Genomic DNA, 17,558 nt, shown 5'->3' on the forward strand with positions numbered 1-17,558 from the left:
AAGTCTACCTGTCAGAAGCGAGATATCTCTGAAGAAGGGACAGGGAGAACCCTCACCAGAGCTACTTTTCCAAGAAGCGGGAAAGGAAATCTCCTCCCCACCCCCACCGGTCTGTCAGCCATTCCTTTAGCCTTCCTTTAAAAAAAAAAAATCACGCTTTCGGTCTGTTCCTTCTCCTCCGGACAAAAAAGCCGGTTTTTTTTCTGCCTGCTTGCAGCCGAACCCAGCGGCAGACCCGAAGGAAGCGAAAGGGAGGCGAAGGGCTGGAAACTACGGCGTCCGCCGGAGCTGGAGAAGCCGCGGGAAACTCCTGCCAAACTGCCTCCGGCCGGCGTTTTTTTTTTTTTTTACCAGAAGAAGCGCCGGGCTGCGGGCGGCAGGAGCGAGTCGGGTTGCGTCGGGCTACTTCTTCAGGCGAGAAGCCTTTTTTATTTTATTTTTTATTTTTTTGGCGAGCGGGGCTGGAGTTTTTGCCGGGACCTCGCGAAGGCGCGCTTGGGGAAGAGCGCCCGAAGAGGCGCCGCTTTCCCGCTCGGTGCTGTTGCGGGGAAGGGGGGGGGTGTCGAGGCTTCTGGGAGGAAGACGAGCGAGGGCCGGCGAGCGGCTCTGCTTCCTTCCAATTACCTCAGACCGAGAGGAGGAAAACGCTACCTCGCCGGGTAAGGGATGCGTAGCGGCGGCGGTTCCGGAAAAAAAAAAGGGGGGGGGGTCTGGTTGAAGCGGGTCGTCTCCGGGGAAGGATCCGCGCCGGGCAAAGTCAGTGAGGAAGTGGATGATGGGAGCGTCCTGAATGAACAAAGGAGCTTTGGTAGTAACGGTTTAAATAGATGGGGGATTGAGTGAGCGAGAGCCCCTGCGAGGGAAACTGTAACACCTAACAGAGAGAGAGAGAGAGAGAGAGAGAGACCCCATTTTCTCTCTGAAGTAAGGTGACACGTCCAACTCTTAACTAGATAATAATCGGTCTGCTTCCCACCCCAGTAGGGAATGGGGTGGGGTGGGGTGGGGAGAACTTCTCCTATACTTCTTTCCATTAATTTTCCCACTTCTGGGGCAGGATTGCAACTAAGAAGGCAAGAGAGCCCCCACTCTTCCTCTATCCTCACTCCCCTTCCATCTGCTCTGGATATTGCAGTAGGGAGGTGGACCCTACTCTCTAGAGCAGCTTTTCCCCCGAGTTGGGTTGACTGGGATTTATGGCAGTTGGTGTGGGTGGACCAGACTGGGATTTATGGCAGTTGGTCCACCATATCTGGAGGTTACCAGGCTGCCTAGAGGGATAGCCAGAGCAGTGACTCCTCCAGGCCACTTACCTAGCTTCTCTCTGTCTGTTTGTCTCTGGCCATTGCAACACCTTCCCCCGAAGGGGATGGTGCTAGGAATTGGCTTCAGTGCTCCACAAGACCAGGTGTGAGAGGTTGAGTTATCAGGCAAAGGCAGGTGGGTGAAAGCGCAAGCCACTGTCTTCTGTTGCCTGTTCATGACCTTTGAATGCCTTGTTGAAAGAGGGAGGGTGCCCAAATGAATAAAGAGAGAAGGGAGGTGTGCATTTAGAGACAGTGGCCACAGTCCCTTAACTGCTTGGTCCACCTCAGTGCCACTCATAAGTGACCAGGTCAAAGAAAGAGGTGTGCAGCTGAGCGGCCCACTTTGTGCTACCCAAAGAAAGATGCCTAAGCAGGTGGAAGTAGCAACTTTCTTTCGAGCGGTCTACCTTATTGAGATGTCCAGGGAAAAAATGAGCTTGGAAAAAAGGAACAGTGGCTACATTCCCTTGCTTGCGCATTTCTCCACCTTCCTCCAGGAACATACCAGCCAAAGAGAGAAGGTCAGATGTGTCAGCAACTGTTTCTTCTAGGAGAAGCTAATGCCACTAAATAATCAGTCAGCTTTTCTTTCCCTCGACGGAAATGATGGGGTGAGTTGTTGCTGCTTCCAATTTCTTACTTGCCTTTGCTCTCTGAAAAGTACTGCCTACTTTTACATTCTAGTTTGGAGGGTAATCAGGAGGCAGTTTTGCCCAAAGGGAGAGGAAAGAGCCATTTTTGCTTGTTTATTTGTCCACCCATCACTTGGGGCTTTGAAGGACCAGGCTAGTTAACTTAATCACCACTGCTGTTCTATTCAATACAGGCGACTGAAGGTGGTTTTCATCAAGGACCAATCTTTTGTGCTTCAGAATCCAAAAGGAGAAAATGAGTGTGTGTGGGTGGCTGAGGGGGGAAAAAGCAATGTGGTTCCAGATCTCCCTGTTTTGTTTCTAAGAGCAGGCAAACAAGAAACCACTTGTCTGCTTTTTTTTAAATCCAGGAAGTAGTATTTTATCTGGTTTCTTGCTGTAATGGCACTTTATTTTTCTTTGAAATATGGTGACTATTAGGCGGTTGTGTTATGTAAGTCACCTTGAATTCAGCTGCTGTAATGATGGGGTACAATGGTAAATAAAGAAATAGATTTGACTGATATAATCTCCATATATTTTGAAGGTGAAAGAAGAAGATAGATAGGTAGATAACATTAAAAGTATATGGTGTAAGTCAAAAGTTACTGCATTGTGCAAGAGAGAGAGTTAAGTACACATGTAAAAAGAGAATGGGTCAAAGGAAATCATCTAACGAGATTGCAATGCGATGCTCTTTGACTTAATTTAAGTCTGGGCCCAATTCATAATATTGGTCCTTGGCACCCAGACATCTGAAGAGGTATATTCCATTTCTATTTGGGTCTAAGATCTTATTTCAAGGGTCTTATGCTATGAATATACAGAAGATAGTGGGGGTTTTTCAGTTGTTGCACAGTGCCACTGGAGTATTTTAAGGTGTTATATCTGGAACCATATATCAGGTGAAGACATTTGTATTTTGAACATGCAGTTGTTGCCAATGTGTTTTGATTTCATTGTATTTTTAATGAAATTAAAGCTCTATTGTATTATAATTTGTATATGGTATAAAAAATGCCAGCAAATTTTAAATATGATTCTTTTATAATGAAAGATCTATGGAAATCCCTTCTAGCTTATTGGAGCATTTGTTCCGCAATTTGGGACCTGACTTCTAAACACTTGGGAATAGGATGGAATGATCAATGAAGAAAATAGCTGTCTGTATGAGAGTCCCATAGACAAAATATGCATGTCTTTCAAGAAGTTGAGTTCTTCTAATCTAGTAGAAGTGCTAACTTAATGGTGGCAAAGAGGGGAAAAATTCAAGGAAGTTATAAGGAAAATTACCAAAGTGGTAATCTTCATGGAGATGATAGAAACTGTACCTACTAGGCCTTTTAAATATAAGTGTATTAAAAAGCAGAGAACAAAGCAAAATAAGTGAAGAGTTTTTGTGTATAGACTGACAGGCAAAAATATAGGATTCTCTTCAAGGAAATACTTAAAGAAATGGACCTTTGGACCTTTGAGGGCAGAATTGGAGATTCTTATACAAGTTAAAATGTGGATATATTTATGTAATTCAGCTTACAATAGATTTTAAGTAGTAGCATGAAACAGAATATTGTTCTAAAAAAGAAAATCATATGTAAGAATGGAGAATTGTAAAAGTATAGAAAAATTAAAATGTAATTTGGAAGAACAAGATGCATATCTCGTACAACTCGAGTTTTCTGTGAATATACAAAAATACAGTTTTGGTACTTTAAGCAAAATGAGGTAATTTCCCCCTCCTTCTCTTCCTTTCACCCAGAATCAGTTTTATGGTTTTCCCCTGCTAAATTTAATAGGTGAGATTGAGCTGATCATGACAGATCCTTTATAAGATGCTGCCTATTTCTCTTTCTACACATAGAGGAGGAGGAACGGTAGAAAGGATGAACTTGGGTGCAAGAAAATAGATGTTTAAAAGATACGGAAGGAAGAGACCCAGTGGCTGGGACATAAATCAGCCAGAATATATGGAGCATTGATGAGAATAGTTCTTTCACCCTTTTTTTTAAAGTGTCCACTTTAGAAAAAAGAAAAAGAAGACTGATTATTGGCATCCAGCTCTGAAACCAAGGCAGCTGAGGCCGAGACAAGCCAAAGGGTGCAGTTCTTCTTAGTTTAAAAACAGCAAGGCATTCTTTGCCAAAGATGGCTGTAAACACTGAATAAAGATTTCATTGTAAGTTGGTGTGACTAGAATAATTAGTCAGTTAATTGTTTATTCGGACTCAAGGTGCAGTAATCAGGAAGGCATTTTTAAATGCAACAAGTAAAAGACAAGTGAATCAATTTTTTAATAATATCTTATCAACTATCATTACTATATTCAAAGCCTCCCAGACTGAACTAATTTATCTCCCTTTCCGGAAGCAAGACTTGGTGTATGATACAATCTTTAAAATCTTATGTATACTTTGGTTTAATGTAAAAACTATAGTTTTCTCCCCTTTCTTAATTAAGAAAATATATGTAAAGGTTCCTGTAGAATGAACATTTTAAACTGTTCAAGTAATGCCAATTAATATATTTTTCTACTATGCTCACTTTACTGCTAGCTCAGCATGGATGAAAGCTAATGGTGCCAGCTTTTGTGCTTTTCTAACATTCTTCAAGCAGACTTGCAAGATTCAAACAGTAAACTTGTTTTTTTAACACTGTAATTATTGTGTCTGAAGCAAGTTTCTTTACAAAAAGATTTGCTTTATTAAATGCCCTACTTGCATTAAAAAAGAGGTTTTTTACATCGTTATTCATCTTTCATGATTTCAGGAGCAAAAAATATTTCTTTTTCAAATGCCTATTATTTATGTAACACCATCATTACATATACTGTTTTACAGTATATAAAGGAGATTCTCATCTTCAAAGATCTTATTTACTTTCAGATGATCAGAACAAAATTAAGGGGATAAAAGCTCCTCTCCTCCCATGAGGGACAGATGTTAGAAAATGCAGCTAACATACTTACAACACAAACTTAAACTTACTTATCCAGGTGCAAGCCCCATTATGTTCAATACGGCTTAAACTTTAATATGTTTAAAAGTTCAGCTTGAGTTGTTCCTGGAGATAAGGACTTGCCAGAAGGAGGGGACTAAACAAGGTCTTTCTATAAAAGGTGAATTTAAAAAAATTGAAGGAAAGCAACTGGTCTTTCAAATAATACTGAGTTCCTAGCATTCACTAGACAAAAGAGAAACAAGGGCAAAATGCACAGCAGTGTAAATGAAATTATTGTAAGTTCACCTATTTTATAAGCAACAGGTGACATGCAGCTTTGTATAATAACACGGAGATGAAAGGCTTTGGCCTAGAACAAGACAACCAAGTTGCAGGAAGAAATTATCATTCAGAACTCCATCACTTGACAATTAAGATTCTGTGATCCGCATTTCTTTTTCTTGAAAGCATGTTGATTTTCATTTTGCAAATTTTGTACAAACAATGTACAGCTTCTGTAATAAAATGTTCTTTTATACCATGACAAAATGGACTCTCCTCTGTAAAACTATTTAACAATACTCAGTGGTGGAATTAAAACTGAACTTCATTAGAAGGTATTCCTGCACGGAAAGATATATCTTTATAGCAAATGTCAGTATTTGCAGATGCCCAGAAGTTACACCAGACCACCAACCAAGCACTTCAAAATCCATTATGACAATACCCAAATCTCACAGAATTAGGGAAGTTTTGCATGGTTTCTCATTGATACTGGTTTATGTGCTGAGGACACAAGTATCACTGCAAGATGATGCTTGGCATCTGAAAAACCTGGCAGTTTCTGGCTCTGGCTTTAGAGAAGTATAGTTTAAGATATCTTCAGAGGGTTTAGGTTAAAATTGGCCATTTGTATATATTCTCAAGGTTCAATTGCAATATGTTCCATATCCCAAATTAACAAAAGTTTTATATGCTTGGTCTTTGGAAGGGTTTTGAAGAAGATAATTGCAAAATAGAAAAACACTTGAAATTGCTTCAAACATTTTGTTGCCTGAGGAGTTACACAGAAAATGTTGATTCCCCATTACCCCTCCTAGATAAAGGTGTGTAGCCAAGAAATGTGTGTGCCTGAGACAGATATTCCACAAGAACTTCTCTCTTTCCCTGGCAATAAAAGCAACATTTTTGTCTTCCTTTTAATGACACTCCAAAAGTTGTTACCTAAGGCAGCTGCCTGCCTAGCGATAACAACAGTTCTGGCAGTCTCCAAAGCTTTTTTCCTGCTCCCAAATTCACAAAAAGCTGATTCACTCAAAAAGTGCATTGCATAAAGTGCTTTGATAGTACTACTGATTCTAGAAATCTTTTAGGACCAGGCTTGTTTATGACAGGATTTTGAACTGAGCCTGGAAATGCAGTTTTAGTTCATGTGCTCTTGCTATCCTGTTCTCAGCAGAAATGTCACAGCATTCCATGATAAAAGTTTAGTAAATTCTTTGAAAGCAGCCCCATTTAGAATAGATTCAGATAATCTTTTGAATGCTGGGACTTGGAATCCAAATGCCTAGATATCATCACTTGATCTGTCTTGATGTCACAGAGCCTTAACTAAGCAGCAGTGCTTGTTTCTTCTGACAGAGTATTAAACCACTAGCAAACAAAGATGTCCTATTTATCCCATCTCATATCCTTATGCTGTAGTTTGTGTTTTATTTTGATTACACTGATTTTTAGGCGTGTGTGTGTGTGTGTGTGTGTGTGTGTGTGTGTGTGTGTGTGTATGTAGGTCTTGGCATATTCGGGTCTTTTCCCATGTACCTTAATACCACAAATACCAACAGCTATGACATTGGATGAGGAACAACAAAAGAAAACAAGATCAGTTAAGGTAGTCAAACCAAAACAGATAGGGAGGAGAAAGATTTTTTAAAAAGGGACAGTAAGATCGGATTGGAAGGGACGCAGTGGCTCAGTGGGTTAGGACGCTGAGCTTGTCAATCAGAAGGTCAGCAGTTTGGCGGGTCGAATCCCGAGTGCCGCGTAACAGAGTGGGCGCCTGTTACTCGTCCCAGCTTCTGCCAACCTAGCTGTTCGAAAGCACGTAAAAATGCAAGTAGAAAAATAGGGACCACCATGGTGGGAAGGTAACAGCGTTCCGTGCGCCTTTGGCGTCTAGTCATGCCGGCCACATGACCACGGAGACGTCCTTGGACAAGCGCTGGCTCTTCGGCTTTGAAACGGAGATGAGCACCGGCCCCTAGAGTCGGAAACGACTAGCACGCATGTGCGGGGGAACCTTTACCTTTACCTTTAAGATCGGATTGCAAGGGAAGCGATGCGAGACAGTCAGAACAATCACGATTGGCTAGAGTAAGGTCCATCACGCGGCCAATGAGCAGAGCGCGGAACCAAACAGGCTTACCAACGGTTTTTCAAACCTTTAATGCTTTCTCTGATGATGCTGGCAGAGGACCAGCGAAAGCTTAGATTAGGTAGATATGCTTTAAACAGTTACTTTTTATTGCTTATTATGATCTTTTAGCAATAAACGACTGTTTTTTTATCCATCCCGGTGTTCGAAGATTTTATACTTTATATACATATACATATACATATACATATGCATATGCATATACATATACATATACATATACATATACATATACATATACATATACATATACTATATATATATATATATATATATATATATATATATATATATAAGAATCACTAAATATAATAACAAAAACAGATATGAAACTGAGAGATGAAAGATGGAGGAACCATGTAATAATGTGATTGAAATGATATATATTTGAACAATGAAATAAATATATATGAATGAATAAATATATTTTGAACAATAAAATAAATATATGAGTGAATCATGAATCCTAAAACGATATTGCATTGATGTCATTTACTAATTTCTCATATTTGTGAACCAAACTACATGGCTATGCACACAACTATCTGCATCTGATCACAAAATCACTTGCAGCAATTTTTTAAAAAAATCAGATTTGGTACCGAAAATCAGATTAATCAATGTTTAATATGACTTAAGTTGCAGACAAAAACATATATTAGGAATTAATTTAGCTTTTAGTATAAGTACAGCAAGCCCATCCATACTGCTGTGTCAAGCTTTATAATTTGGTAGTTCTGTTTTTTTTAAAACAAATCCACAGATGTCACCCTATGATCATTGGATGCTAGGAAACAGGAAAATTCCTGGTAAGGGAAAGGATTAAGAAGTGCCCAAAACACATATCTATTTTCTAACCTTAAAAAAATAAAATTTATTATTAGTTCTGAGTGCTGTTGAGCTTTCAATATGCTGGAGAAAGGAAAACACACAAATTGTCTCAGGAATATCTCAATTGTTTTCTTATGGCTTTTGGCCTCAGGCAGCAATATATAATATGACCTGTATATTCTAACTTTTCCAGAATAGTGGGTTGCTTGATCATGAGGAGAGAGATGAAGCATGAGGAGAAAAGATGCAATAGAAAGCATTTTATCTGAACCTCTGCTTTCAAAAGAAGTAAGATTATGATAAAGCAAAAAAAAGTAACTACAAAAAAGGAAATGCTATATTTGGATAACCGTGTTTTGTAATTAATTTTGATAGCTTATTATTCCCAAAGATATATCAGGGATGTGCTGTTTATTAGATAAAGCCAAATACATGGATTGAATTAATCCAGTTCAGACAAAATACTTTGTTCATTCCATAAGTTCTATTGATGTTTGGCATAAGGATGTATTCATGAACTGGTTCACGTTTAAATGTACACTTATATTAGGGATGCAGCCATATAGTTCCCAATTCAAGAAATGCATATACTGAAAATACTGCTCACAAAATGTGTTCTGTTGTTGGAATTTGCTTAAATATTCCCAAATTTATGGAGAATCAGTTGGTTAAGGTACTGGACTAGGTTTTCAGGGTGACCTGAATTCTAATCCTGCCTCAGGCACAGAAACCATTTGGTTACTTTGACCCAATAAGACTGTCTCACCCCAAGAAAACACAATAGCAAATCGCTACCTAATTCGTTGCTGAGAAACTTCATGGATTTCTCCATCAGGAGTCAAGACTGACTTGAAGAATGCACTGATACTTCTACACGCATTTATGAATCTTCACGTGAGCTTTAAGATTGGCAAATTAAACAGTCATGAACAAAATAAGAATGGAATGAAACCACCACATTTCAGCCATCCCTGAGCTTAACTTAGAATATGTTAGTGCATTGTCTTATCAAATGTGAACAAATATTACTAGCAACATGCATTCTCACTCTGTATGTTTTATTTGATACATATAGTACATATTGGCAGTCATATATGCATATATACATATATGTAGATATAAATATACATACTGTACACACACAGTAATATAATATAATATAATATATATAATATATTGTATAACTGCACAACACAACATAACACAATATATACTTACACAGTATATATAAAATTGCAAAGGACTGTTTAATGAAATCCGTCATTAAAAAGGCTGCTGATTTATATATATATTAATTTATATATAACGATCTATGATAATTCATTAATTGCTATTTAAATTGAAACATGGTACACCTACATTATTTTAATGGAAAACATGGGTAGGATTGGTCTTATTTCTCTACATTTCTTACAAATAGGTACCGTCATTGATAAAACAGCATTGTTGCTTTTCCCTAATAACTTGATTCTATAGATCTAATGGAAAACAAAAGTCTGAGCTCTACTGAGGGGTGATCAAATCAATTTGTTGTGAATAAAGTAAATTTCAAAGCATCTCGTTGACCACATTGCTGTTAGTCATTGCTACATTGCCTGTTAGATTGAATGTTTCAAAAAGTGAATCAGCTACTCTCCTTCCTAATCAGCCACAATAGCAATTGTTATCCTTCTGTCTTTTCTGGGAGGAATCAAGAAGCCTGAACAGATAGTGAATTATTTGAAATCAGTTCTGGCAACAATTGCTTCTGACTGTTTTAAAGCCTCCTGGGGGTTTTTTGGTCAATGGCAGCAGCTGTTACTTCTGCCTGTGAATTTAGTTTCAGAATGGCTGCAGATAAACAAGTGAAGAAAACTAATATTCAGTCTGTGCCCAGCCTGGGTTGGGATATAGCAGAATAGTAATTTAGCTGGGAACTAGGATGTAGGCCTAGTAATGTGTCCAAGTTATTTTTAATCCCTTCTGTCCATTTTCATAGACATTACATTTCCCATTGGCAAAATAACATGGTGACCAAAAGCATGTTGGAGATTTAATATATTAACTAATGCAAAACAGACTAATATTATCCATATATAGGATTTCTGGCTAACCTGACCTAATATATCACAATTTTAGGCAAACAAATTGCCTAAATTACTTCAAATTGCAGGACCTTATTTCCCAAACTGTACTCACTCACAGACTTCCTCAAATGTTTACATTTTGAAGGTAAAAACATGCTTGCTCAATAATCAGAGTTCAGCTTTTACATCTATCTGACCCCCAAAAGCAAAAACTACATACAGATTTATAGGATGAAGGTCAAGTTAACAAAGCATGTCTGGAATAATCCAAAGGTAAATCTTAAATCAGACTTAGTCAAAAGGGACAATGCTGCAGTGTTTCAGTGGACACTTAATGGTATTAGGGCCTACAGATGCCAGATGGAGCTTAATCAATATTAATACATTTCATATACCAGTATATGAAATGTAAGATAAATGAATGTTAGTTAATGGGAAATTCATGATCTAAGAGGCCAGAAATAGTCTGAGGCTTACAAAACTTCATAGTTGATACGGTATTGCTGAAGTTGGGGGAGAACATTTCTAAAGCTTTCCTGGGAAAGAGGTTTTTTTACCCACCAATGAGAGTTTTCTTGGGGAGAGGAGAAAGTTCTATTTTGGTGGGGATTCTTTCATATCTTCTGTTTGGCTTTTCTTCAACAAGCTTTTCTTGAAGAAAACTGCTATAGTATGTAATTTATTTTGTAAGGGTTTTGAATCATTTTAGCTAGTGACTCTGTCATTTCTTACAGGAGCAGGTGCACCACACAAATATAAATTGTATACACTTGAGAGATAATAGTAGTTGGGAAGCTGTGCTGAACTTTTTGTTCCTTAGAAATGTCTCCACAGCATTTTTAGGAGAGAATGGAGGCAAGCAACGTGCTGTTCCACCAGTTCTCTGTTGCATTTCTGTGATCAGTTTGAAGACATCCATCTATCCTACTACCTGTGGAGGATAAATGATAAGGTATTCCAGTTCAACTAACTCAAGGACAGCTGCAGAACAAACATATCTAGTAAAAACTCAGCACATAAGATTGAATCAGTATTGAGTACCCAAAGTTTTTTAAAGCAGAGGATGCTTCGAGAATCTGATCTTGGCTAATCTAAAAGGGTAGCAATTTGTTTGTTTGTTATTGTTAAGAAGCAGTGCTTGTAGAATTGTTTCTGATGCTTAACTGCCAAAATAATTAGATTGGCCTTATGGTGATACTTGATTTGGGGAAAGGAGAAACTGTAGTAGTAACAGTGAGAAAGATCTTGGAGTCCTAGTGGACAAATATGAGCCAGAAGTGTGCTGCAGCTGCTAAAAAAGCCAACGCAGTCCTCGGCTATATTAACAAAGGGATAGAATCAAGATCACATGAAGTGTTAATACCACTTGGAATATTGCCTTGCTAAGACCACACCTGGAATATTGGATCCAGTTTTGGTTCCACAATATAAAAAAGACAATGAGACTCTAGAAAGATTGCAGAGAAGAGCAACAAATATTATTAGGGGACTGGAGGCTAAAACATACAGAGAACAATTGCAGGAATTGAGCATGTCTAGTTTAATGAAAAGAAAGACTAGAGGCGATATGATAGCAGAGTTCTAATATTTGAGGGGCTGCCACAAAGAAGAGGGAGGCAATCTATTTTTCAAAACTCCTGAAGGTAGGACAAGAAGCAATGGATGGAAAATAAAGGACAGAACCAAGCTAGAACTAAGAAGAAATTTTCTGACAGAACAATTAATCAAGTGGAAGGACTTGCCTCCAGAGGTTGTGGTTACTCAAACACGAGGTTTTTAAGAAGAGATGGGACAACCATTTGTCTGAAATGATACAGGGTTTCCTGCTTGGGCAGGGAGTTGGACTAGCATTCACTGATATTCAGCTTTGCTTAACAATAAAATGGCTACATGATAGCTTTGTCTGGCTCTCCTGGCAGGGAGGGTCAAGTTGGAGACCTTTCTTCAAGGCCAATATGAGTAATATTCCACACATTTGTCAGATCGTCACTTGGATTTACTTAGATGGACTCCGCCCTTGAGGCAAAGCCCATGGAGATGACTGAGACACTATTTGGCCTGATTATTTGGGAGGGGTTTGATTCTGTGAGTCCTGATGAAGTGAACTGGGTGCTTGGAATCTTTAACTTCAACATTTGTGTTTTGATCACATGTCCCTCCTGGTTAACTAAGGTTTCTTAGAAAACAACATGTGACTGATCCTGGTGGTGGTGAATTTTGCTCCTTCCTTGACTGGGAGGTACTGCTCATAGTCATTCATATCTTAGTTACTTTCAGATTGAATTACTACTGCGCACTCTACCTGGAGCTCCCCTTCCAAAAGCTGAAGCTGGTACAGAATGCAGGGGCACAACCAGTGACAGGCACACCTTACCTTAGCACACACATTACACCTGTGCTCAATTAACAACACCAGCTGTCCATGTGCTTTCATGTGGAACTGAAGATGCTGATTGTCACCTATAAAGATGCTTATGGCATAGAATCTGGATTATTTGTGGAACTGTCTTTCCCCAATAATTTCTACCTATCCCACTAGATCTGACAGAAGGTGGGTGTTGCAGGTTTCATCAAACAAAAAGAATGTCATCTTTTGGAACTTTGGAAGTATGTCTCTTCAACTGTAGTGCCTGCCCTTTGGAACATCATATTCCAAGATCAGATTGGCCCTGACTCTGATGGCTTGTTATAAAGTGCTGAAAACCTGGACATGCTAGAATATGGGAAGTTCAGATGGCTCATTTATTGCTTTAAGTTTTCTTATTTGAGTTTCTTTGCTGTGACTGTTGTTGTTTTTTTTAAAAAAATCTAATATTGTGTTTTGTTTTAACAGCATATGTTGTTAGTCTCCCAGAGTCACATTGCCAAGATGAGTAGTCATACAAATCAATTAATAAATACCCCCACCCCAGCTAACTAGGATTTGCTTGCAGTCTTAATTACTAAGGATGCAAGCCATGAACATGTGCTGAAAAATAAATCTTTTCTTTAGTTTCTATAAATGAACATAATTCAGAACCTAAGAAATTGACAAAGGTATATCTCAGTCTGGAAAACAGATTTAACAATACTAAAATGTTGATCTCTTTGATGATTTCTGTATTTCATGCAGTCATGCCTATACATAATAGTCTTAAAGTAATTTTGCCAATGCACAGTAATGATGCCAGCTCTACCTAAAACTCCACTGGAGGAGCTACTCAAAATACTATACCCTCATATTGCAGCAGCCAATTTGGCATAGTTGTTAAGGAACCAGGCTAAAAATTAGGAGAGTGTAACTTCCTGTCTCACTGTAGGCACCAAGCCAGCAGGCTAAGCTTGAGCCAGTTACTTTCTCACAGTCCCAGGAAGTAGGCAAAATCAAAGCTCTTCCAAAATCTTGCCAAGAAACTTCAGGGACTAGTCCAAAATCAAGCATGAAAAACCAAAGAAACAAGTAAATTAACAGTTCAAGTCAACTATTAAACCAACAGATCTAAAATATTGTCTCGAAGGCAAAATAATAATAATAATAATAATAATAATAATAATAATAATAATAATAATAATAATAATAATAATAACAACAACAACATTGGGACAACCAATAGACCAAAGTGATTTTTATAAAGTCTCAAAACCTCTCTTGCTTTTGAAACCTGGCAATGATTTCTGAGATATTTCAGCACCTATTTTTAGCGGACAGTACCTTAAAGGAGGTAGTAAGTAAAGGTCTTAAGAAATTGTACCTAGTCATTTTGAAAACTACTTGCAGGCAACCTATGTTTCATATTCAGTTAAATTGAATGGATAGCACTGTACTGCTGCTGGTTTAAGACACTCGAAGGAAACAGATTATCTAGATCAGGGGTCCCCAACCCCCATTCCGTGGACCAGTACCGGGCCGCAGCATGCCAGCAACCAGGCCGTGTAAACAAGCAACGCCCCATCCACAGGATGCAGGCAGCACACAAAACCACGTCCCCTCCAGTTTGCGGAAAAACCACTCTCCACATAACTGGTCCCTGGTGCCCAAAAGGTTGGGGACCTCTGATCTAGATCAGGGATGTCAAACCATCACGTCACTTGATGTGTTGCAACTTTTTTCCCCTTGTGATGCTTCTGTACAACTTTGAAGTTTTTCAGGAGGGTGAGCACTGAAAGCAGCACTTCCCATTAGTTTCTCCTATCTCTCTGAGCATTATCAAATTGTACTGGAAGATAAACTTCAGCATCTCAGGAATTGTTCTGAGGCTTCTTGCTTCATGTATTATTATATGGTTACAGTGTATAAAAATCCAATATTAATATCTAACATAATAATAACCTGAACTTCTATATTATATTATTGAGAAGGTGAATTCATGTGTTTTGAAACGGCCTGCCATCAATATACAGATTATATTTAGCAGACTATTCTTAGCAGTCTACTTATTACAGTATTAATACTGGTGCTGGGTAACATATACATTTTCTAAATAAATATGAACTGTAAATATGACTTTACAGAACATTGATAATAGCTATTTACAAAACGAAGCATTTGCATATATTGCAATAGGCCAAGAATTAAATAACTCCTTTCTAAATTATTTATTCTTGGTTTGTTTTATAAGAATACCACATATTGGTTTTAACCAGTGAAACAAATAATAGTCTATTCTGATGCTATATTCTCTCCCTTCTCAGTCCCACCTGGATGATTAAGCTTTTAAATATTAATATTGTTGGTGATACCCAGTTGGAATTCAGCAGCAATTTGCATAGTTGTTGATTTAGCTATTATTTTGAAGATTTCTGGAAGCTCTGCCTAATTCTGTAAGCCGTGGGGCTATAGGGAGAGGAAAAGTGTCTTGAGTTGTCCAAAATAAAGGCAGATTAGAAATCTAATAATTTTTTTAAAAAAGGAAAAAGCCATGCAGTTAATTTTGAGAGCATATTTATTTTCTTACTTAACTTGGTACATTTTCATCAAGCATAGTGTCAGCTGGTTAAAATAAAAAGAACAATTTTAAAATCAAAGCATGAAAAACCAAAGAAAGAAGTAAATTAACAGTTCAAATCAACTATTAAACCAACAGATCTAAAATATGTTTGAAAGACCTTTTAGAAAGCTGACAAAGACTCTAGCTCCTCAGTTGTTCAGGGCATGGATATTGCATTCCAGAAAGCTGGAGCAACAGCCAATTATCTCAGTCACAAATCACCAGAAGGTGATCTTACCTAATATAAGCATCATTCCTCAGATAATTGCAGTAAGCATGACTGTTCATTAAAAAAAAAGATGTTTTCCTTAAAATAGCCTGGACTTAACTTGGATAGAGGTTTAAGAATAATAATCAACACTTTTTACTTGTAAACAAACTAGCAATTCTAGCTCCTGGAGAAATATGGGTGAGAACCAAGTTAATTATTTTATGTGGAAATATGAGGTTCCTCACATTTGTTGAAACAGCAGCAAAGACATGGCTACAGTAAAGAGATATCTGACAGTACGCCTTTTCCTATGAATTTGCCATGTCAAAGATTTGTTGTACCAAGAGAAGAGTTGTTTGTTGTCTTTTAGACAGGTTAATCTTGCTATTTTGGATCTGAGTTGCCAAAGGTAATAGGCATTTCCAGCCAAAATCTGGATAATGGGAAAGGGAAAATAGATGTTTTTATATGCCAGGTCTCATGCTCCTTAGTGCCAATGTTAAGTTTGCAGAAGAAACAGGAAAATGGAAACTTTGTGTCCTCTCATAGTATGTTCTAATAGAGATTACAATTCTAAACTTCTTTCATATCCGTAGGTTTTAACAATAATTATGCCAACTATAGTCCAGCACCCTGGCCTTCTGAATAAATAAGTGTCTTTTATAGATTTTGTTATATAAAATGATAAACAAAAACCAACCTTAAAAAAATGAAGCAGTAAATATCCTTTTTCCCAGGACCTCTCCTTTGTTGCCCAGTGCAAACAATAGTTCTGAAGACCAGTTCGTTAAAACTAATGTGGTTTTGGAAGAATAATTTAATCTGTTGCATAAAGAAGATATGTAATAGTAATATAATGTCAGTGATGTGCCTCAGTAACTCAGGCAAAATCTGAATGGATCATAAATGAAATATGGATAGTGAACATAGGTGATATGTAGCTGCATTTTTGTGTACCATATATCCCTGGCTTTAATTATTATTTTAGGCAAAAGAGGACTCGAAACTATTCAGTACATCTTCATAATGAGATTGCTTTGTCAAAGGCATAATTGGTATTCATGACAGGCAAAATCACAATCACATTCCATCCTTGTAAGTATTGCTTCGCTGCCAATTATGGCTAAAATACTGCATGTGTCAACTAATTAAAGGGTAATTAATAACATTATAATTTTATTCCACAGTAGTGTTGACATCTGATTGTCATAACAGAATATGTTGGGCAGATGGCTGAATGGTCAAATCCAGTATTTTATAATTTACCAGTTGTGCAGAACATCTGTGGAAAGTATTGGCTATTAACCCCAAAGATTTTGAGGATTACTTCATGGTTTTCTCTTTGTACTTGTGAATGATTTATTGAACACAAAATACATTCAGATTATGTCAATTGTGAATTGTCAGTTTTTTTACACCAGATACATTAAGTAGGAAGCTGAGATATTCTGAGCTATTACTTACAGGATTTTTTCAGATGGCTCTGCTGCTAAGAAAGCAATAAATTATATGCATTATTTATAATAAATGTACTGCTCATGAATTGAGATTCTGAATTTGAAGGTGACTTGATTGTTTCCAGTTTCATTTCTCTAGTATTGTGCACATTCTGATTTCTGTGGTCAGAAATAAAAATAAATTATTTTCTTCTTTCATTATGCTGTTTTTCATTACCGTCTCTGACCCTGAGTTGGTGTGGAACAGCATATTTTTAATGTATAGTGTCTACATCAGTTTTATCTTATTTATAGCCATACGGTGTCCTGACATATTTTAGACATATGGACTTAAAGGGGCTGAAGTCACAAAAACAAGATTAAGGGCAACAAAAAAAGATGAGCTCCTACAGAATAACAAGAACAAAGAGAATGTTACTGAGAAATAAAAAGGTAGATTTAAGGAATCTAAAGGAAATTTGGTCCTGATAATGGCTATGTCAGGTAGCCAGAGCAGAGAAGTAAGGTTAAGTGATGAAAGACATAATAAGGCAACAGTTTTAATATCAGTAAAAAAATCCTTGATAAATTTGCAAAAGAACATATTGAATGCACCAGAAAGAGTAAGTGTAAATTCAGAAATGTGGCACTGTGATCAAGTGGTGATGCCAAATGGGCATACATAAAGGAGTTGCTTCATAAGACAAGTTAATAAAATATTCCTGCAAGATTGTTGC

This window comes from Vipera ursinii (assembly GCF_947247035.1).
Source record: "Vipera ursinii genome assembly, chromosome: 3".
In the NCBI taxonomy this organism is placed as follows: Eukaryota; Metazoa; Chordata; class Lepidosauria; order Squamata; family Viperidae; genus Vipera; species Vipera ursinii.